This window comes from Ochotona princeps, chromosome 10 (assembly GCF_030435755.1).
Source record: "Ochotona princeps isolate mOchPri1 chromosome 10, mOchPri1.hap1, whole genome shotgun sequence".
Classification (NCBI taxonomy): domain Eukaryota; kingdom Metazoa; phylum Chordata; class Mammalia; order Lagomorpha; family Ochotonidae; genus Ochotona; species Ochotona princeps.
In genome coordinates this window covers 66,275,813-66,299,487 of record NC_080841.1, presented here as the reverse complement: position 1 = coordinate 66,299,487, position 23,675 = coordinate 66,275,813, and the positions used below count along the sequence as shown (strand labels likewise).

Sequence of the window (23,675 nt, the reverse complement as noted above, 5' to 3'; positions counted from 1 at the left end):
TGTGTGTGTGATATACATTTTCTGTGAGCTTTTCTCTCAAAGACCTGTGTATTCCATGGGAGGTGATGTTAACTAAAGATCATGCAAGCACTATGTAACACACTGGAAATGTGAAACTGGGGTTGCCACTTCCCAGACCAGCTTGTTATTTATTCGTCTTCTCCATAATTCATGGACACATTCAGTGAACATTCATTGAGTGTGTTCTATTCATCTGATACCTGTGGTACTTCTGCCTCTCGCGAGGTTCTTCATTTACAACCCTCTTCTGGATCTCCATTACTCCAAGACGAGTATGTTCAAGGCCATACTACACCATCGGCATGTGTGAGCCACTGTGACAGGTACATCCCAACTGCCTTGTTCCGTGGCTTTGGACAGAGCTCAGAGTCATAGTCACGTCATTCTCAAATCCAGGAAGGGCTGTTTGTAGTTCATTTATTTGGGAAATTTGTATTTATCTATTGGAAAGTCACAGAGAGAGATGAATCGCCCATTCCCAATGTCTACAACGGCCAGGACTGGGGCAGCCTGAATCTAGAAGCTGGGAACTCACATCTCCCACATAGCTGGCAGGAACCCAGCTACTCGATCCTCCCAGCACTTGCATTAGCAGAAAGGTGGGATGGGGAACCAGAGTAGGAATGTAGGATGCAGGGATCTTTACAATGATCCATTCCCACTTTTGTGTTTAAATGATCACTTCACATCAATCCTGAGCCAATTTGTGTTGAATTCTAGGTGAACTTTGTAGGTGAAATTTAATCTTATTGCAAGCTTTATATATGAATCCTTGGTGTGAGTACAGAAAGTAATTCCTGTTGATTTTTTTTTTTTGAAAACCGAGGTTCGGAAGCTTAAGGAGAAAGTGCTGGTTTATCTTCTCTATGTTTAGAAATCTTTATATCCTTGGGAATAGAAGGCGGGTCTAGCTTTTTCAGAAACTCTGGCAAGTAAGAGGGAGGGATGGGCTGGAGAGCATATCATAGCAGATGGATCATGGATAGGACCAGACAAAAGGGTTTTTAGAAGTTTCAATTATTTGAGAGAGAAAAAAAGAGAGAGCAATTCCATCAGCTGGTTCACTCACCAAATGCTTGAGGTGGCAGAGGCTGGCCAGGTGGAGGCCAAGAACCAACGCAGGTGTCTTTATGTGGGTGGTAAAGTCCCTACTATCTGAAGTATCATCAACAGGAAGCTGAATCCCAGAGCACAGTCAGAAGTGGAGCCCAGGCTCTGTAATGTGGCACACAGCCACCCCAACCTATCTCCTAACTGCTAGGTTTAATGGTGTGCCCAAATTAAAGTCATAACTAGATTTGCATCAGTGAAAGGAACCCTTTTTGATATCTTTGGATCCTTTGGTTTTCTAAGGATGAGCCCTTCTATGGCTTCAAAGCAAATTCATCCAGGACTAAGACCCACTAAGCCCACCAGGATTCTCATCTCAACCAACTGCCATTCAATGACATAAATATTCTGCTTGCAGATTCCTGGGGACTTATTGATCTCCTACAATGGATATTTACATGTTAAGATACTAGTCTAGATGATCTGCTTTGCCACTCAGCTTCCTTGTCCCAATATCAACCCAGGGTCGCGATGTGGTGCATGCTCTTAAGGTTCAACCCAAGTAGTTTGGATAGTTCTGAAATGCTAGGATGGTCTGGAGGCTGGGTATGGATTCTCCCTTTATCTTTCCCCTTCCCCCAGAAACAGGAAGAAATAGAAAATTTGGAAAAAATGATCATACCCACTTTTCCCCAACCCTAAATCCTTCCCATTCTGATCAACTATGTAAACATTATTTTAAAAACCAACAAACAAACCACAAAAATACTGAAATCTAAGAAGCAAACAAACCAAAAATTTGCTTGTCACCTGTAGGACCCGGGTGCTTGCCCAGCCCCCAACCCCTTTGCCTTTTATTCTCCTGCTTTTACCTGATGTCCCTCACTTTCCGTCAAGTTTTTTGCCCCAGCAGTGCAAATGCCATCTGTGTCTGACCCTCTAAGCACAACGGCATATTTCATCTTGCATTGAATCAGGAAAGCCATGTCACACATGGAAATAGCATGTCTGATCAATGCTAATTTAAGCCTGTAAAATTCCTTCAAGAGAATTCCGATGAAAAGCACAAAGTATCTAACGCAGCATCTGTGCATCCTACCAAGGCTTCAGCCTGAGGGATGGATGGAAGAGATGGATCCAGCCTTTATGCCTAAGAACACTCTGCGCACGTTCCCTGGAGGCAGGGACAGCATTGGCACGGACTGCGCATCAGTGTGTCCCAAGTCCCGCTTCAGGCTCCGGGATGAGTCTCCCTTCTGCCCTGTGGCAGTGACTGTCCTCTGACTCAGAGATTGCCCTCCCACGTGCATGCAGACGCTCACTCACCAGCTTATTGTCACTTGTCAAGTATTTATTATCCTTACTTCAGCATGGATGCAGGAGATACAAAGTGAGGATGCGTCATTCTGGCTCCCACAGTTGCTGTGGCCAGAGCAAGCTACTGAAATGCAAGCTCCTCATGGCGGAATGGTGAAGCAGCCCCAGTCCGTCCATCCATCAGCCCGCTGCCAGTGACAAAGGCTCCATAATTCCCAGCAGACATTTGCACCAGCCTTGGACCAAAGAGTTTCCCACTGATCCTAATGCACTCTACACACACCTTTGCCATTGTTAAAGACAGGTGTATGTTCTAGCTCTAACATGCTCACCTGCGCATGCCCTTGTGTTCATTCTTCCTATATCAGAACTATAGAAATGATAAGGAAGTTATTTTAAAACTCTTGGCTGTACTCCAGGACCAGAGGTGGCTTAGAAACCACGTGAGCTTGATGTGGACAGGTGGGGTGTGGAATGGTACTGTCGCAGGCTCTGGTGTCCTCCAGGGGACTGGGCAGTCATCCACAAAGGAGTGCCCTTGTCCAGTGATCACAAACATCTGAAGACAGCTGACATGGTCCATCCGGAACGTAAAGGCATCAAGGAGAAAAGCCTACATGCAGACTGTTGGAGTTGATGCAAGATTCTTTTCTGAAACAAAGTTAAACAAGCCACGTAAAACCCTGGGCAAAAATGCTGTCTTTGTTATGAAGCAGAATAGGAATGGACTCCATTCGCCACCCCCACCCACACTTCATTCAATAGCTCTACACAAGAAACTCATTTGGTTTAAAATTTGTCAGCGTCCTGGCCCCTCTCGTCCTCTTTCCGCCAGCTTTCCGTGCCGCCACCACGGTGCACATGAACATCCTGGCCGATGCCCTCAAGAGCATCAACAATGCGGAGGAGCGAGGCAAGCTGCAGGTGCTCAGCCGCCGTGCTCCAAGGTCATTGTCCGCTTCCTCACCGTGCTGACGAAACACGGCTGCATGGCCGAGTTTGAAATCATTGATGATCACAGAGCTGGGAAGATCATCGTGAACCTCACGGGCAGCTCAAAGATCTAGAAAAATGGCAGAATAACCTGCTGCCATCCCGCTAGTTTGGTTTCATCGTCTTGATAACCTCAGCTGGCAACAGGGACCATGAAGAGGCCAGACAAACACACAAGAGAAAAAATCCTGGGATTCTTTTTCTAGGGATGTAACACAGATATAAATAAAAGCTAAATGGACTCTGGCAAAAAAAATTTGTCAAATATCTGAATCCGTGCACTGTTAAAACCAAAATAACTTCTCATGAAATGACTTACAAGTTTGATAAGGAACAGAATGTGATTTAACTGACGGTTTTGAAAGGTTTTATGTCTTGTTCATCAAATAGTTTCCCATTGGAAAACTGAAGAGACTTCCGTTTTTTTACAATCATATTTCTTTCTCCCATAAATGAACTCCTCTGATACGTTCCTGCCCCTGTCTTTCTTCTTAAGTGTCAATTCAGAACAAAGCCTGTTTAGTAGCTTATTCCCATGTCAGACGATGGATTTCAGGATAACATTGAAAGAAAAAAGAAAAATCCACCAAAAGCTACTCTCATTACTTGAACCTATACCAAAACCCCTGATTATTGAAAATGTGCCTATCAAAGAACAATCTGGTTAAATAAAAGTGTAATAGACCTCCCTACTGAGACATTGTAGGGGAACTAGAGCTATTCAGACGTCTTTCCTCATATGAAGACCCAAATGTTTAACAGGGTTTCAGAGTGTACTCCATAACCATGAGTTCACCTGCTGTTAAAGCGAGCATTATCTATGAGCTTTTCCAAATTTTTTCTATAATAAAACATCATGTTATGAGGCAATTTAAACAATATAAAACTTATTAAAAAGTAAAATAGTATCTGTAATGAAAATGTAAAGGTCTGACCTTCCTGGCTTGTGTTCCCTTAACCCTATGGCTCTATGCACATTAGCTGCACTTTTAAAAATGGCCTTACATGATTTATTTAAGTTTTTGTTAACCTCTGGCTCCATCTTGGAGTGCAAAAACACACTTTGGTGTGCCAGCGTTGGAATTAGAATGAGTGGTTCTTGCCAAAAGGTAAACCTCATTTTCTATTACACCTTTTTGTTCATATTTCTCTTAATTCTTTCACGCAGATTAAAACCGCATCTACCAGACTTCTCTTTCCAGCCAAGATGTAGTAAAGGGACCCACTTTTGTCTTCGGTCTGAAACAACTGAAATGATGATTCTTGTAAGGCCAAGGCTAGTTTCTGTTCTCATTACCCAGAGTGGAAAACTTGGGCATCACCTGGTATATCTAATATCCAGTGTACTGATCAGTATTGTCTCAAAAGTGCATAAAAATGAGCTTTGGATAGACGCTTGCTCTGGCCTCACCTACTAACTGGCTAAAGGCAAAGCCTTGGGAAAAAAAATCACATTGGTTCCAGGCAGATTTGGAGATAGAGGGGCACCCAAGGATCCGCTTGCTCAAAATGGGTTTCAGTCAGAAATCAAAGAATAGATCCTATATCTGCAACTTAGTGGGAAGAATGTCTAAGTTGGGACATTCTTCAAATTAAGTTACACCTAGTCCCATGAAATTGCCCTTTGTAAGTTAAAAAGAAATTTTTTTTTCGAACATCTGTGATTTCTTCAGGATCAGCTTAATAGTCTGGTAGTTTTGGGTAACTGATGCACTTTTTTTTTTCCTTTGGTTATTTTTATTATTCTGCTTATCTACTAGGTGATGAAAACCCAAGACAAAGAATGTTGGTACATATCTCCCCATATCTTAGATGCTGACAGCATGAGTTCTGCCTTGGAAGTATGCTAGTAGCTTGCTTTGGGATATTGTGATTTGTGTTATCCAGATCAATATCAATTAAGAACAAGAGCCATCTGCTCTTAACATTTTTTAAAATTGAAATCTGCATGTCAAATTTAACACTGAATTCCTGATACCCCATTATCCTTTATTCACGAATAAAAAACTTGCATTTCTCTACCTTTTTTTTTTTTAGTCCACTCGACATTTATTTGGAAAAAAAATATTGTCATGTCATTTTTACAAACATGGGAAAATTATGACCTAAGTGGGGTTTTCCAGAAAGTACGTTTTCATTGCATTTAAGAAAATTTCACATTGATTTGATCCTAGACCTGGATTCAGTAAGTACCGCTTTTTTTTAATTATTATTTTTAATTCATTAATTACATTGTATTATGTAACACAGTTTCATAGGTACTTGGATTCTTCCCACCCCTCCCCAAACCCTCCCACCATGGTGGATTCCTCCACCTTGTTGCATAACCACAGTTCAAGTTCAGTTGTGATTCCCCCATTGCAAGCATATACCAAACATAGAGTCCATCATCTTGTTGTCCAGTCAAGTTCAATGGCTTCTTAGGTATACCCTCTCTGGTCTGAAGACAGAGCCAGCAGAGTATCATCCCGATCAAATAAAAGCTCCAACATACCATCAGCCAAAATTTACATCATTATGGAATTAATTGACATAGTAATGAGTAACCAATATAGTAAAAGTAAATGCGAGTTCTTAACCACCTTCTGTGACCATCTCACTGACACCTCAACCCTAGTTTATACACAACATATAACAAACCTAACATAACATGTTATACATAACATCGTGTCATCTTAAATTAAGGCAAACGTGGTATTTAACCTTTTGGGATTGGCTCATTTCCCTTAGCATTATGGTTTCCAGTTTGGCCCATTTGGCCACAAAGAACTGCATTTTGTTTTTTTTAATAGCTGAGTAGTATTCCATGGAGTAGATGAGCCATAGCTTTCTTATCCAATCGTCTGTTGATGGGCATTTTGGCTGCTTCCATGTTTTTGCAATTACTGATTGTGCTGCTATGAACATAGGAGTGCATGTTGGTTTCTCATAAGACAAGTGTTCTGGATATATTCCTAGGAGTGCTATTGCCGGATCATACGGTATGTTGAATTTGAGTTGTTTGAATGTTCTCCATACTGATTTCCATAGAGGCTGTACCAGCCTGCAGCCCCACCAGCAGTGGAGTAGGGACCCCTTTTCCCCACACCCTCACCAACAAGTGTTGTTGGTGCTTTTATTCATGTGGGCCAGTCTTACTGGCGTTAGGTGGTACCTCATTGATGTTTTAATTTGGATTTCCCTTATTGCCAGGGAACTTGAGCATTTTTTCATATGTTTATTTGCCATTTGGGTTTGTTCTTTTGTAAAGTGTTTGCCCATTTCCCGTGCCCATTTCTTGAGTGGCTTGTTTGTTTTGACATTTTGGTTGTTTTGTAGCTCTTTGTATATTCTGGAGATTAGCCCTCTATCACCTATGTCATGCGCGAAGATCTTCTCCCATTCTGTGGGTTGCCTTTTTACTTTGTTGATTGTTTCTCTAGCTGTACAGAAGCTTCTTAGTTTGATGAGGTCCCAATTGTTTATTTTGGTCTCGATTTCTACTGCATCTGGAGTCTTTTTTAGGAAGTGAGGGCCTACCCTAAGTGTTGCAGTGTGTTTCCAACATTTTCTTCCAAAAGTTTGAAGGTTTCTGGATGTAGGTTTAGATCTGTTATCCATTTAGATCTGATCTTAGTGTATGGTGAGAGATGTGGATCTATCTTTTTGTTTCTGCAGGCTATCAACCAGTTGTCCCAACAGCATTTATTGAACAGCCTTCCCATTTGCCTGGATTGTCATTTGTCTTTTTGTCAAAGATTATTTGGCTGTATTTGTGTGGGTTCCCATCTGGTGTTTCTATTCTGCTCCATTGATCTTTTTCTCTATTTTTTTGCTAGTACCAGGCTGTTTTGATAACCACTGCCCTATAGTATGTCCAGAGGTCTGGGACTGTGATTCCCCCTGCTAACTTCCTGTTCCTGAGAATGGTTCTAGCTATTTGTGGTTTTTTGTGTTTCCAGATGAACCTTTGAATCATTGTTTCCAGATCTGTGAAGAATGTTTTGGGCAATTTAGACCCCCCACTGTCCCGACTGACAAAGAAAAAACAAGAGAAAGCAAGAATTAACAGCATCAAAGATGAAAAAGGCAATATAACAACAGACACTGCAACCATTAAGAACATAATCAGAAATTACTACAAAGCACTATACTCCAACAAATCAGAAGACCACCAAGAAATGGAAAAGTTCTTAGACTCACACAACCTGCCAAAACTTAGCCCAGAGGCAACAAACGACCTGAACAAACCCATAACTGAAGCAGAGATTGAATCTGTGATTAAAGACCTCCCAACAAAGAAAAGCCCAGGCCCAGACGGCTTCACTACAGAATTCTACAAAACATTCCGAACAGAACTGACCCCAATCCTCTACAAACTCTTCAATACAATAGAAAAAGAGGCAACCCTTCCAAACTCATTCTATGAAGCCAACATTACCTTAATCCCAAAACCCGACAGAGACCCAACTGAGAAGGAAAACTACAGACCTATTTCTCTGATGAACATCGACGCTAAGATTCTCAACAAAATCCTAGCCAATAGAATTCAAAAAATCATCTGACAGATCATTCATCCAGATCAAGTAGGATTCATCCCTGGAATGCAGGGATGGTTCAACATCCGGAAATCCATAAATGTGATACACCACATCCAAACATTGCAAAACAAGAACCACATGATAGTATCAATAGACACAGAAAAAGCTTTCAACAAAATCCAACACAATTTCCTGCTAAAAACCCTAACCAAGATAGGAATAGATGGAAAAATCCACAACATAATCAAAGCAATATATGAAAAGCCCAACGCCAGCATCATACTGAATGGAGAAAAGCTGGAACCCTTCCCACTGAGATCTGGAACAAGACAGGGATGTCCACTTTCTCCACTACTATTCAACATAGTTCTAGAGGTACTCGCTGAGGCCATAAGACAAGAAAAAGAAATCAAAGGAATCCAAATGGGAATCGAAGAAGTCAAGCTTTCACTATATGCAGACGACATGATTCTCTACATAGAAGACCCAAGAAACTCAATATAGAGACTGCTAGATCTTATACGAGAGTTTGGAAGAGTGGCAGGGTACAAAATTAATGAACAAAAATCAACAGCCATAGTGTATGCAAATAGCCCAAAGATGGAAAAAGACCTAACCAGCAAGATACCATTCAAAATAACTGAGAAAAGTATGAAGTATCTGGGAATAAACCTAACCAAAAATGTAGGAGACCTATTTGAAGAAAACTACAAACTGCTTAAAAAGGAAATTGAACAAGACCTCAAAAGATGGAGTAACATCCCATGCTCCTGGATAGGTAAAATCAATATCATTAAAATGTCTATACTGCCAAAAGCAATATATACATTCAATGCAATCTCTACCTTTTTACACTAAAAATCCCTAAAGTTTCACCACTTCCTGTTATTTCATAAAAGTTGAATAGAAAAAAATCACAAACTAGAAAATTGGTTTCACCCAAGTGAAAAAAAAACTAGACAATTGGTTTCTATGCATGCTTAAGGGTGCACTGGCATTTTCTTAACATTCAGTAACATAAATATTTTTTCTTAAAATATAAATAAACATTTTTGTCTATACACTATGAAATTTTACAGCATAACAATATGGTGATCATTTTTGCTATTATTAATAATGATAAGCATTTTCCAATATATATTTTTTAATGAATGATAGTCTACCATAATAAAATGTTTCTATCTATTAAAAATTACTGGTAATAGGAAGATCTCTACCAAAAGGCTGAGGCATCCCCATAGTCTCAAACATCTTGTTTTCTAAAGTCAGTTTCAATTCCCTCATTTGAGTTTAGAAATATGAATTGAGATTCTTCAGCAGTTCTCAGCCCTGAGTAACTGAAATCACTTGAAAGGTTCTTCAAAATCAGCCCTGGAGACAGTGAAGTGATTGGCCTGGGTTGGTTCTAGATTCTTTCTAGACTCCTTAAGTGTTTCTAAGACATACCCAGGGCTAGTAACTCAAAGACAAGGTAATCTCTATGCTTCCTTCCTCTCCCTATCTGATTGCAAGATTTTATAGTATAGTTTCTGTCTTTATAAAGGTAGATGTCACAGGTGATAGCACAATCATAATAATATATATTTATTGGGATTTAATGTGTATCATTTCCTTGTGATTAAAAAAATGTCCCAGACGTAAATCTTAGGCACAAAAATGAAGCTCATCTTGGGTTCTCTGCTTTTCTAGGCTCCACAGATGCTAATATGGGAGTTTGTGGAAAACGGAGAAGCAAGGGAGAAAGGATTACCAGGCCAAAAGATCTGGTTCATGGGTACCTTACCCCACGCAAGGGGTAGTTGGTGGGTGTGTGCACATCACAGCTACTTGCTACCTGTAAATACTACTTCAGCTCTAAGTCCCCTTGTTTGGCTGCTCTACCATTTGCCCTTCAAGACTTCTCTTTATGGCTGGTTTCATTGGTTTAAGCCACTGGAGGAGGCCAGACTGCACCACATCCTATGGTGAGCATGCAACTATGCATGGCTCAGCTTAGGGCATTTGGAGAACCATAAGTCAGAATAAAGTCATAAGTTCCTTTCTATTCTTAAATGTGCCTAACTTGGGATAAAATTCTTTGCAGTTTCTCTGACAAGTTTGCCTTTGTTGACTACCAAAAAAAAATTTCATGTTTTGACTTTTTCAAGAGCTTAAGTATTTGTTAAGCTTCCAGTTAAAATTAAGACAAAATTGTTATAGCTGAATTAATCAGTATAAATGCTTTATTTCATAAATAAAATTCAAGCACTGTAGAATAACTACTGTATGAAAAAAATGTATGAACATACCATCGATAGAGTATACCCCCCTTGCTGGTGACACCTTACATCAGGCCAGGGTGAAGGATGTCAGGGTTCTCTTTTCTCCTATTCTCTCCCCTCCTCTTCTCTTTTCTTTTTGAAAATAAAGATATATTAACAACCAATTTGTATATAATTGACTTACCAGGAAAGAGTCTCTCTGGTCTTTATTCAGTATTTTTTATCCTAATTATCAACTGCCCGCAGAGTCCAAATTATGCCATATTTCAGCAAACACCCAGAGCCTTCATAATAGTAAATTAGTACTAGAGATCAAAGTTGTACAAGGTTATTTTTTGGTCCAAGCTCTGCATAGCTTGAGTTACAATGTCACATCCCAGTAACCGGAGCCAAAGTGCTAAGTTTGGAAGGAGACACAGAGCCCCCAAGTATATGCACTGTGAATTTACAAGATGACAAGGAATGTACAGTGAGGTGTATGTTAGTGGTACTGTGGCTTCAATATGGTTGGTCCTGTCCAAGAATCATGTTGGAAGCTAATTCCTCATCAGGAGACACTGGCAAGGTGAAACTTCATTCAAATATTGCACTAGGAGGTCATTAGGATTATATGAGGTCACCAGTTGGGAATCTTATAACTGAATGATGTGGCTTTTATAAGAAAGGGGAGATACATCCGGAGATATGACCACACTACCATGCCTCTTGCCATGTGGTGCCACCTAAAGATGATTCCAGTAAGAGTGGCATCTACGAATGTGGCTCCTCACCCTCCTAGAAGAACCATGAGCTAAAATAAACTTCCTTCCATTATAACCTACCCAGTCTGTGGTATTGTGTTACAAGCAACAGAAAAACAGCTAAAATAAACATGAAGTTTGTCTCTAGGTTACAATGCAGTGTTTAGTTTTCGTAACTAAAATATCAGAATTTATAGTTTCAGAATTAAAATCTCAGTTTTGAAGCAAAGAATGTACAGGGGTTGTCATGGTGGCATAGTACCTAATCCTCCACTTGTAGTGCTGGCATTCCTTACGGGCACTGGTTCATGTCCCAGCTGTTCCACTTTCATCCAGCTCCCTGCTTATGGCCTGGGAAAGCAGCTGAGGATGGCTCAAGACCTTGGGCCTCTACACCCACGTGGGAGATCTGGAAGAAGCTCCTGGTTTTGGATAAGCTCGACTCACTTACAGAACCAGCAAAAGTGCATTCTCTCTCTCTCTCTCTTGATCTAATTTTCAAATTAAAAAAGTAACCCTTTTTTTTTAGAAAATAGAAAAGAAGGTAGATCACTTGGGGGAGAGGGTCTCAGGTTTATTGAATAAGCACTTTTCTATGCCAGACCCACATCTTGGCATTATACGGACATTTTGACTTATCCTCACATAATCCACGAGAGAGAAAAAATGACACTCTCTTTTACAGAGAAATAACTGAGAATGAACAGGGTGAAGTAGGAGGCAAGGTCCAGGTCTGTCTGTAGAGCTCTTTTTTTTCCATTTTTAATATGTCACAGGATAAAGTAGTTCTTCTTAAGAAGTGTTCCAAGAGAGATGTGTTCAGCACTGCTTGAAACAAATAAAAGTGGCTCTGCTGTCAACTAACCTTGATTGAGCCACCCTTGAACAAAGTAATTTTCTTATACTAAAGAACTTCTCACATTTTATATGCTAATGTGAAATGAATGAAAGCCTCTGAGGGGACCACATGAAAAGCAGACTTCTAAAACTCATGTAGACACCAGGAGGAAATGTCATTGGAAGGATCACCTTGCAGTTTTAGAAATATGAAGCTACTTCTGAAACTCCAACAAAAACTGAACACCAGATAACCTCCTCAAGAGGAAAGCAGTGCTACTTATAGTCAGGTTTACATCTCACATTAAACAAACAAGCAAGCAAGCAAACAAAAACCATGGTAGCCAGGATCACATATCGGCACTGGTTTCTGCAGCTGCTCCATTTCCCTTCCAGCTCCTTGTTTATGGCCTGGGAGAGCAGTTGAGGATCACCAAAAGCCTTGGGACCCTGTGTTTACGTGATAGATCTGGAAGAAGCTCCCAGCTTCGGATTGGCTCAGCTCTGGCCATTGCGGCCACTTGGGGAATGATTCAGCAGACAGAAGATCTTACTCTCTGTATCTCCTCCTCTCTGTGTATCTACCTTTCCAACAAAAATAAATAAACCTTTCTTGGGCCCGGCGGTGTGGCCTAGTGGCTTAAGTCCTCGCCTTGAACGCCCCGGGATCCCATATGGGCGCCGGTTCTAATCCCGGCAGCTCCACTTCCCATCCAGCTCCCTGCTTGTGGCCTGGGAAGGCAGTCGAGGACGACCCAAAGCCTTGGGACCCTGCACCCGCGTGGGAGACCTGGAAAAGGTTCCGGGATCCCGGCTTTGGATTGGCACGCACTGGCCGTTGCGGCTCACTTGAGGAGTGAATCATCGGACGGAGGATCTTCCTCTCTGTTTGTCCTCCTCTCTGTATATATCTGACTTTGTGGTAAAATAAATAAATCTTTAAAAAAAAATAAACCTTTCTTAAAAAAGAAAAAAGTTAAGTTTATGGGATGGGATTTCATGCAATGATCAGGTTCTTGCTCAAGACAGACATATTCTATAATCAGTGCCCAGAGCTTGTGTCCTGACTCTACTCCTTACTTTAATTTCTGGCTAATGCGCCATAGGAAGCAGGCCTTCCACCCATGTGGATGCCCAGGATAGAGTTCCACATTCCTGTCTTCTGCTTGGTCCAGCCCCAGATGTTGTGAGAATTTGGGGGGTGAAATCATAGAAAGAAGATCTATCTTTCTGACTTTTGAATAAGTAAATAAATAGATAATATTTAAAATACCCAGACTGCTGAACATTGTTCTCTCCTCCTCAATGTTCTTCCCAGACTAATGAACTGAAACAACTCATTTAATGATAGGTGCCTTCATAACATTTAACTTACCATTTGAAAAATTCCAAGAACATCAACTGGCTAAGCTTTCTACCACAAAAGCAACATTTTCACTCTCCAAAACCAGATTCATGACGTTGGATCAGCTCAGCTCTGAGTGCTGCAGCTATTTGGGGGAGTGAACCACTGGATGAAAGATCTTTCTGTCTCTCCAACTCTCTGTAGATCTGCCTTTTCAATAAAAATAAATAAATCTTTAGAAGAAAGCTAGTCAGAGGTCACACGGTGAGAGCAGAGGGGAACTGGGAACAATCATGTGCAAACAATCATCTACAAACAAGTCATATTTGACTCTGACTGATAGTGCCTTACCGTCAAAGGGGAAGGAACAGTGGGAATGAAATGCATGGTTACTCTTCCTGTTTGACCACAATCGATATTAGACCCAAAACTTTCTCTTCTTGATATTTTCACTGTGAAGCAATCTTTGTGCATGTTAGACCCTTACAAAAAAGGCAAAAGATAAAACTATTTTTGAAGGTAATATGAAGTACATTCAGTTTCATAGCTTTACAATATTTATATATGCCCGTTATTCCCTAGGTAGTAAAATACAGCATTTTATAAATCAGTTGTCTATAAACTGAGCTTTGGTAAGACATTCTGTTGTGTGAAATTTGTGGAAGTACAGGATTACATCCTAGAAGGCTTCTATAAGGCAAATTAATGACCCATCTAGTTTCTACCCATTCTGAGAAAAGCGATGGAGATTTCACATATCCTCAACAGTAGAGTAACTTTTAAAGGAGTTAAAGTATGTTCATCTAATGTAATAAGATTGTCAAAATTATATTTATGGAGAATTTCATTAACATAGGAAATGATCAAAATATGGAAATTTTAATGTGTACTATTAGTTGATTATGTCATCTTACACATTTATGTATGCAATTTAAAAAACAGAAAGGAACGTTAACAGTAATGTTAAAGAAAAGAAAAAACAGATACTTATGAAAGAAAGTCATGAATACTTTTGTCCACATACATTGCTCTTTCATTTGTTAAAGCTGTTTGATGTCATAACTATTAAGTCACTTGTTTTCCACAAGTTCATTAAGCTGTGTGATATAAATGAATTCTTTGGAAAGCTGTCTATACCAGGTACTGTGCTACACAGTTAAGTAGCATGAAATGGGGTTAAAAACCTCAATATGCAGCCTGCTCAATATTATAAAATGAATCAAAAGCCAAAATCTTTCCTCACAACCTGTAGTATGAAACCATCATACACATTTTTTCCCATACACATTTTTAAGGTAAGTTTGTTGATTTTAAAAATGATACATAAAAAAATGATACATAAATATTCCAAAAAAGACGCATGCATACAGAAACCAATATTTTTAAAAACTTTCATCATCCAAAATTGCAATATGCAGAAATAAACCCTATTAACATTTGGTGAACATTATTCAAAGTGTCTCTAGAAAAGATAAGTTCCTCTGGGACTTAACGGAGAACTGCCAGGCTGTTTAGACTTCCACAGTTTCTAACAAAGAGATGGGCTCCAGGCACTAAACAAAATATTTGATCTTGAGTTTTGTTGTTTTTTTTTTTATTTTTTTTGAAAGATTTATTCAGTTTATTACAGCCAGACATACAGAGGAGGAGAGACAGAGAGGAAATTCTTCCATCCGATGATTCACTCCCCAAGTGAGCCGCAACGGGCCGGTGTGTGCCAATCCAAAGCCGGGAACCTGGAACCTCTTCCGGGTCCTCCCATGCGGGTGCAGTGTCCCAATGCATTGGGCCGTCCTCGACTGCTTTCCCAGGCCACAAGCAGGGAGCTGGATGGGAAGTGGAGCTGCCGGGATTAGAACCGGCACCCATATGGGATCCCGGGGCTTTCAAGGCAAGAACTTTAGCCACTAGGCCATGCCGCCGGGCCCTTGATCTTGAGTTTTGAAACCCTGCTTCCTCCCGCCAACAGTCTGTTTCTGACTCATTACTTCAGGGTCACAGGGTGACTGAGTGCCAATCATGTTGCTTGATCATGAAAAGCTCTCTGGAAACAAAGTATATCTGTGCTTGAATTTGCCAAAAATTTTATGGGACTTGTAAAGTTTTTGAGTCCTCAGAACACTTTTGTTGGGTTCTAAAGTTTATAGAACTCCACCTCTGTTCAGGGTAGGGTCTGGAGCAGGCAGCAGCAATATGAATAAATACCACGATTTTCAGAGCTCAGTCTAATGAGATCTCACACAATCCTGGGCCCACTTTCCCAGTTTACGAACCTGTTGCTGAATAGGTTACCCATTCTTGATTTCCCAAGTATTCCTTCTGTTAAACTTGTTCATCCAATTCAGCGAATTTCATTAAAAGACATTTAAAGATAAAAATGAAAGCATTCATTTGCAAGACGGCTTCAACCGATGCTTTTGTTGACTTCATTTGTTACTTATTCATGTTATAGATGAAAAAAGGAAGACAATGCAAATTAAGCAGGGTCATAATTATTGAAGAACACTGGCTAGGAAAGAATGTCACTCAGAACCATTCACTTCCAAATACGTTAAGCACATGTTAACTTACAGGCACATCACAATGTGATTCTGCACAGTAGAGCTCCTTTCATCCACCCGAGGAGACAAACCAAAGATTGAAAATAATTAAAAACAAGGAGATGCCAACTGTAGTGAAGGGAATCTCAGGCGAAAGAGAGGCTGATATTGTGCTAAGTAATACACTGGGACCTCAGGAGACATGGGACCCAGCTACATGTGCAAAGGGAGGAAGGGCAAGGGACAGGCATGAGGAATGGAGGTGAAAACAAATTATAAGACCTGGGCAAATGAGCTTTACTAGAAGAAGTTGAGCCCAAATAGGATAAAATAAGAAGCTTCTGCAATGAAACTGATTTTTTAGTGAGAGCAAGTGAGTAAGACCTTTTGGACAAAGTCTACCACTGGTGTACACGGTACACAACCTAACGAGAAGCCAGAGCTTGAGGGTCAGCCAGGAGGAGCTTGTGGGGGAAATCCTGCCAGGAAACAAGAGGAACAGATAAAAAGCACTTCCTTTAGCTGGTTCAAAAGAAGAAATGGCAGGCATAGTTCACAGAGGCAGTGAAGTGATGAAGAGATGGGAGGTTAACTTTCCCGTACAATTTCCTGGAAGGACAAAGACATCCCAGCAGCAGCAAGGCTCACAGCTGGTGGTGATCAGATGGAGGCCGATGAGCTTTAGGGAGTGAATATCCAAGGGACGCCCCTCCCTCGTGCAGGCCACTCCACTCGAGGAGCAAATTTGAAAGGAGCTGTGTACACAACATATCCTCTGGCCATATGCTCTTCGATTCTTTCATTTTCTGGCTCTCTTGGTTCACCAGCCATTTGAAGGCTTACTTGTCAAACACTGAGACTCACCAAGAGCCATGCAGTGGCATATTTGGCTAATCAAACTTATAGCTTAAATAGAACATTTTAACCAAACACGGCTGACATGTGTATGTACATTTGTCATCTTTTTTTTTTAGAATTAATTTTTGGGTGCCCAATGTGATAGCCTAGTGGCTAAAGTCCTCACCTTGCATGCACAGGGATAATATGTAAGTTCTGGTTCTAAACCTGGCAGTCCCACTTCCCATCTAGCTACCTGCTTGTGGCCTGGGAGGGCAGTAGAGGATGGTCCAAAGCCATGGGACCCTGCACTCACATGGGAGACCTGGAAGAAGCTCCTGGCTCCTGGCTTCAGATCAGCTCACCTCCCGCCATTGCGGCCACTTGGGGAGTGAATCAGTGGATGGAAGATCTTCATCTCTGTCTCTCCTCCTCTCTGTATATCTGACTTTCCAGTGAAAATAAATAAATCTTTTTTTTTTAAAAAAAGGAATTTTTCTTCTTCTTTCTTTCTTTCTTTCTTTTTTTTTTCTTACTGGAAAGGCAAACTTACAGAGAGGAGGAGAGACAGAAAGATCTTCTATCCAGTGTCTCACTCCTCAAATGGCCACAATGACCACAGCTGAGCCAAGCCAAAGCCAAGAGCCAGAAGCTTCTTCCAAGTCTCTTTTGCATATTTAGAATCCCAAGGTTTGGGTCATCTTCCACTATTTTCTCAGGCCACAGACAAGTGGCTAGAAGGGAACTAGAGCAGCCGAGACATGAACCAGTGCCCAAATGGCTGCAGTGGACGGGCTAGGCCAGGCTGAAGCCTGGAGCTGGAACCCCACGTGAGTGACAGGGACCCACTCTACCATCATCTACTACCTGCCCAGGTGTATTAGCAGACAGCTGGATTTGGAAGTAGGATTTGAACCAGCACTCTTATATGGGATGTCAGTGTACAAATGGTGACTTAACCCACTTTGTCTCAATACCAGCCCCCTTCTGATATTTAACTCATGCCTTTGGTTTTTCTTTCTCAAATACTTCCCTGAACATAAAATGTTCATGTTTCTTTACATTTTATGCTTGAAACTGTGACATTTCACTTTTCACACTGGATATAGACAGTAGCACAGGTTCACATCTGTATTCTCAGTCTGAACTATCCCAGCAGACGAAGATTCCTATGTCCAACCACCGCCTGCATTCCCACGGCATCCATTTCACCTGGACTCTCAAACATTCTCTCTGCTCTTCTGTCTTCTGCTTGCGCTCCGGGATGTTGGCCCATCTGGACCAGTCCCTGCTCATCTCAGAGGAAGGAGGGGGAGAGCTGGAGAAGCCACCCGGGGCTCCTTCCCGGCCAGGAGGCCAAGCCTTGTCCTTGCCCAGCAGAGATCACAGCCCTTGTCATGTAACTCTCTCCAGGTTCACTTCTGCTTCCCCTCCACTCCAGGGTCCTGCTGTTTCGTTTCCCCCAGGCTATCACTATTTCATGCCCCATGTGTAATCAGCCCCTTCAGTAAGTTACTCTCAGATTGCTCAGGTGAGTGCGTTGTCTTGCTCACGTGCTGACAAGCTCTCCACTATTCCTTCAGGGACATGTTTCCCGTGTCCCCTTCTACCCACTCTGCCACCTGCAGGGGATGTATCTGGTGGCTGAGCCCATCTGCTTGTAGGATCCAGTTCACATTTCTGAACACATAACTGGGACTGAGAGAATGCCCACCACTTGTGCGAGTCCATCTTATCCGCTTCTCACCTTCACCACCTTCAGCCTCAGCTATCACGCCCACACCAGCCATCTTGGGCTCCAGTCATTTCTAAGGCAGACCATAATGTTTCATTCTCCAAGCCTGAAATGTATTTAAAATGCAAAATTTAAATGAGAAAAATCTGTAACTTCTCATTCATCAGTTTCCTTCTGTCTCAAAGCTGCTCAAACGCAGAACTGAAAAGAACTGCAAACAGCTGTGGTTCTTAACAGCAGCTTCCGTGTATCTTCCTTCCTTCCCTGCTTGAAGCCTCTGTAAACCCGGAAAGGGCATGCAGCCAAGATGAAAGCACAGTCTACAGTGAGACTCCTGTATGCAGCCTCCTTTGCCACGTTTTTAGCTGAGTCTGTTCACCAATCCTTTGCTAGGCATCTTGGCTGGCACTCACACATACAACTCTGACCAGCAGCTCACCCTACTCATCTGCTCATTCACCACTCAGCACCAAATCTGCTCAGGTCAGTTGGTTCATTGTTCGTTCACGTCATTTAACGAGACATGCTCAGGAACAGAAGAATTCTGAGTACAAAAGGAGTTCATTCATTCCACAGTCACTGGGTATCTCAGGTGCACCAAACATTTAGCTAGATTGATAATAAGTCATATGAAATCCCTGACTCCATGGGACTTGCATTTTGTGCTTTGGGCTGTTATAAGTTGAATTGGGTCTCACACCTAATTCATTCCTCCATTACCACTGAATGTGACTTTATTTGGATACAGGGTCATTGCAGATTGATTAGTTTGGATGAGATCCCTACTGGTGCAGCATGCTTCCTAATCCAACTTGACTGATGCCTTTATAAAAGAGGGCGTTTAGATGCTGTTGCACAGAAAATGTCATATGAAGACAAAGCAGAGGTAGAGATGTCATGTCTATAGGCTAAGGAATGTCAAGCATTGCTAGCTAACCACCCAGACCTAGGAAAGATGTGGGATCGAACTGTGCCTCACAGCTTTAGCGAGAACCCATCCTGCCAATCCCATGTCCTTCGACATCCAGGCTCCAGAACTGCTGTGTAAGCCTCCCATTCTGCGGTATCCTGTTACAGCGTCGCTAAGCAAAAGAGGCTGTGAGCCAAACACAAAGATGGAACACCAAAGACAGGGTAACACTGCTCTCCCGCAGTAGAAAGCAAGGTCTCTGAGAATGGGGAAAGAAAAGAGGGTGGATTGTAGGGATCTTGAGCACATGTCTTCACCCAAGGGCAGCAAGCATGAAGGCAGGGAAGTGAAGAGCATCTGTCAGTGTTGCTCACGTTCTGGGACAGGCCAGAGCAAGGGATGGGGGTTAGGAGGTTAACCCTTGGTCGGGTGTTGGGTTATAGCTGGGTGAGGTGCAGAGCTCTAGAAGAGGGGGTGCAGGTTAAGGAGTGAGAGGTCGGGGAGGCTGGCAATCTTAGCTTCAAGTGACAGGAGCTGACTCATCTTTTGAAAGGAGTCTGTGGTTGCTGGGTAGAACCCAGCAGGAGCCACCACAGGAATGCTGGCAAAGGGGTAGGGTTAGGGAGAAGATATTGTGAAGACTACAGGCTCTTCATTCACAGTCAAGGTCAGGGTTTGCTGATAGGTCACATATGGGATATAGCAGCATTGAAGCAGGAGCTGGCATTGTGGCATAGCAGCTTATGCCTGAAACACCAGCTATATGGGTGCCAGTTGGGAGTCCTGGCTGCTCCACTTCTAATTCAACTCTGCTTAAAATGCCTAGAATAGCAGTGGAAGAAAGTCCACGTGCTTGGGCCCCTGACATTCACATGAGAGTCTCTAGTGGAATGCCAGGATCATGGCCTCAGCCTGGCCCTGCCCTGGCTATTGTGACTGTTTGGGAAGTAGAAGCACTTCTCTCTCTCTCTCTCTCTCTCTCTCTCTCTCTCTCTCTCTCTCTCTCTCTCTGTAACTGTACCTTTAAAATAAAGCAAATTAATTTTTTTAAAGAAAAGAACTAATCAAGTAACAAGCCCCCAAAAACAAAAGCCAAAACAAAAACATCAGCATGGTTATCAGCTAGCAGAATGGATACTTTGCTTCTTCTAAACTAAGTTAAATGCTTTGGACCAAACCAGATGAAGGCATGAGACTAGAACAAGTAGCTGGTAAATTACTAATCAATTTGCCAAAGCATTGGCAAACTGGAGGCAGCTCAGGCTTGTCACCTGTTTCTATTAATAAGATTTTATTGGAACGCAAACACAATGTTAATTTGCTTCTCCCATGGCTGTTACACATTGACAATGGCCAAGCTGAATCGACCCAGCAGAGAACACATAGCTTAAAAAGCCAAAAACAGTATTTGGACTTTCAGAGGGAAAAAAATTGTTCATTTCTAAATGGGAAAATTTTAAGAGATTTTGAATTCTGCCCTCAGATATTCTTGCCTTTTTTTTTTTAATAGGGTGGGAGGGAAATTTATTTCATTTGAAACAGTCTTAGAAGGAGACAGGGAGAAAGAGCTATGTTGCAACCACTGGTTCACTCTCCAAATGGCCACAGCAGCCAGCGCTGAGTCAGCACTGTGGCATTCCCAGACCATAAGCAGGCAGGTGGATCGAAAGCGGAGCAGCTAGACCATGAACCAGTGCTAGCGACTTAACTTGCCAATGTTGCCCCTCCCTTTATTCTATGAAACACTTATCTATTTTTGAAAGTCGAAGTTACAGAGAAAGAGGGAGAGCGAATCATGCCAGTTTTTCAAGCTATTGTTTCACTTAAACAGCAGTCACAAATTATATTTCATATACATCAGGTTTCTTAGCTTTAATGACTGGATGCAAGGACTCCGACTAGTCAAATGGCCTGTTGGTGATGGGTTTTCTTAGTCGGGGGGTAAAGCACCACCACAGTGGCTAAGCAGGTGTCACAGGCTCAGCCACTCTCTGCATAGGACTTCCAGGAGAAGTCGCTATGGTGTTACCCTGTCTGGCTGAGACCTCATCCTCCCCAGTTGACCAGAGTCCCATATGCCCTGCTTTGCTCTCCATGTCTGCTCTAGAAACACCCTTCTCTCAGGACAGGGATGCTTCTGTGGGATGTCTCTTGCTCTTTTAGTGTATGTGTACAAGTTAGTCCTATTGTCCACTACCTGAACTACACATTCTTCTAAATTTTTTTTTTAATTTTAGGTGATGGCTTATATAGTTGATCAGTGTGGAAAGAATTGAGGGTTAGGGAAATGTGGGTGTGATCATTGTTACCAGGTTTTCCATTTCTTTATCCTGTATTGGGGGGAGGAGGGAAGATAAGCTGCACCTAGCCTCCCAATCACCCCAGGACCCGGGGATAGAGAACGGCCACTCAGTATCAATCCAGGGTCCTGATGTAGTGTACATTCCGAGGGTACTGCCCAGGTGGTTTTGATAGTTCTGTTGTTGATCTCACTGATCCAAGGATGAGGGAACACTTTCAATGTCCATTGGCTGACATAGTCCACCTTAGAATCTCCATTCATCCAGATATTTGCTGTCATCGTTGGCCTGTGGTAGTCGTCCAATTTCTTCTGTTCTTCCTTTGTTATGGTAGCGCATGTCTTCTGCAGGTCCCAATGGGCTACCATGTCCTCTATGTGGATCTGGGTCAGCCATCCACTACTCTGTCTTCCACTTTTCCCCTGACCAGTTCTTGCAGGTGGGCCCAAGGACCTGAGCCAAGGAACCTGGGCCTCACCAGACCCCTCACCTCCAGGGCTCATGGGCCTGGCATCCACCAAGCAGATGGGCCCAAGGACACAGGCGATCCAGATTCCACTGGACCCCTCACCCCAGGGACTAAAGGCCCTGGCACCCACCACCTCTAGATTGGCATGTCTTACTTCACCTCAGCATCAGCTAGTGGGTGCTTCAGCCTGGCTTCGTCCAGCCTGTCCCCAGTTCCAGCCTCTGCTGGTTGGTGCTACAGCCTAAACTGGCCCTTCCTACATCCTGGCCTGGTCCTTAGATCTGCCGTTGGATGTTATGAACTGGTCCAGGTTGGCCCACCTCCAGGCCTGACCCACATGTATGCTGGCAGGTCCTATAGCCTGGCCTGTTTTGGGATACTCCTTGCCTTGATTCTTGTGCTCACCTGCAGGGGCTGCATCCTAACAAAGGAGCTTCCCCAAGCTCCTCTATCAGGTCACCTCCCCATGGCAGATCTTGCCCACACTGGTGGGTCCTCGGCCCAAGTTGATTTTGTCCACCTCTTGTCCTGGCAGAAACAATGTCCTTGCCTAACCAATACCCAATGTGGTTCTTACTGATGGGTGTCGCAGCCCAGCATACCTGGTTCACACTCAGACACAGCTCTTGGGGGTTCAGTGGGAGCTGAGACCTAGCCCAGGATGTTCTACACCCACCCTGGTTCGCATGAGTACCAATTGGTGCTGGAGTCTAGCCCAGTCTGATGCTCCTCAGACCTAGTCCACACCCATGCCATAGGAGACTGCAGCCATGTCCGGCCCAACCCACTACCCTCATTGTGATCTAGCCTTGCAAGTATAGTGACCTTTTTCATGAAAGACCCTCAGAAGTCATTCCTCTCCTGGTTCCCTGCTTGCCCCCACCTGTGCCATCCCCCAGACCATATGTAATTTCACACACCCAAGTCCCCAGAGTGCACCACTGTGTGGCCTGAAGACTTCGCCAGGTGCTATTGGCACCCCAGCCACCCAGCCAGGTTTTAAGCAGCCCAGCCGGCTACAGACGTGCCTGAACATGGAGGACCCAGATCTCACCATTCCAAGTCCCTAAAGTATATATATTCTGACTATGACTGACAGGTAGCTTTTCTCCTTTCTCCCTCCTCACCTGACCTATCCTCAAAAAATGGTCTCATAGCACTTTAGGGCTATAGGTAGACTCAGGAGGCTGGAGGTTCTTAAAGACCTGTGACAATGACAAGTGCTTTTCTAGACACCTCTCTTCCATAGGGCCTGAATGCCTTCCTATTTCACTGTCCCCTCAAAGTGGCTCAGTGAGCACTGTCCTGCCACATCTCCACATGCATTCAGTTGTGCTAAGGTGCTCTGTGCTTTCTAAGACTCTGCACGTATGGCTTTTGGCTTAATGTCTTATCATAGGAGGAGGATAAGCCCCTGATTCACTTTAAAAAATTATTTAAGAGGTAAAAAGAGAGACAGACTGAAAGTTCCTATCTGTTAATTCCCTCTGCAAACACTTGCAAGCCAAAGCCAGGTTTGGGGAACTCAACCTGGGTCTCCCAAATGTGTGAAAGGGAAACACGTATTTGGGCTGTCATCTGCTGCTTCCTATGGTGAGCATTAACAGAAATCAGGAATCAGGAATCAGGAGTGGAACTGGACTCCAACTCAGACACTTTCATATGGAATGCAGGCCCTTGGGTGGTACCCTAACAGCTGAGCAAAATGCCCAGCTCGCATAGTTCACTCTTGCATCTCTAATGCCATAAACACTCAGTCCTTAAGGTAGAGATGGTGCCAATTAACTATTGTGCTTTCAA

General features: G+C 42.7%; 1 pseudogene; it reads left to right on the top strand.

The window, feature by feature from the left end:
- The first annotated feature begins 3,204 nt into the window (after window positions 1-3,204).
- Window positions 3,205-3,587, top strand: LOC101522884 (small ribosomal subunit protein uS8-like; annotated as a pseudogene).
- The last annotated feature ends 20,088 nt before the right edge of the window (window positions 3,588-23,675 follow it).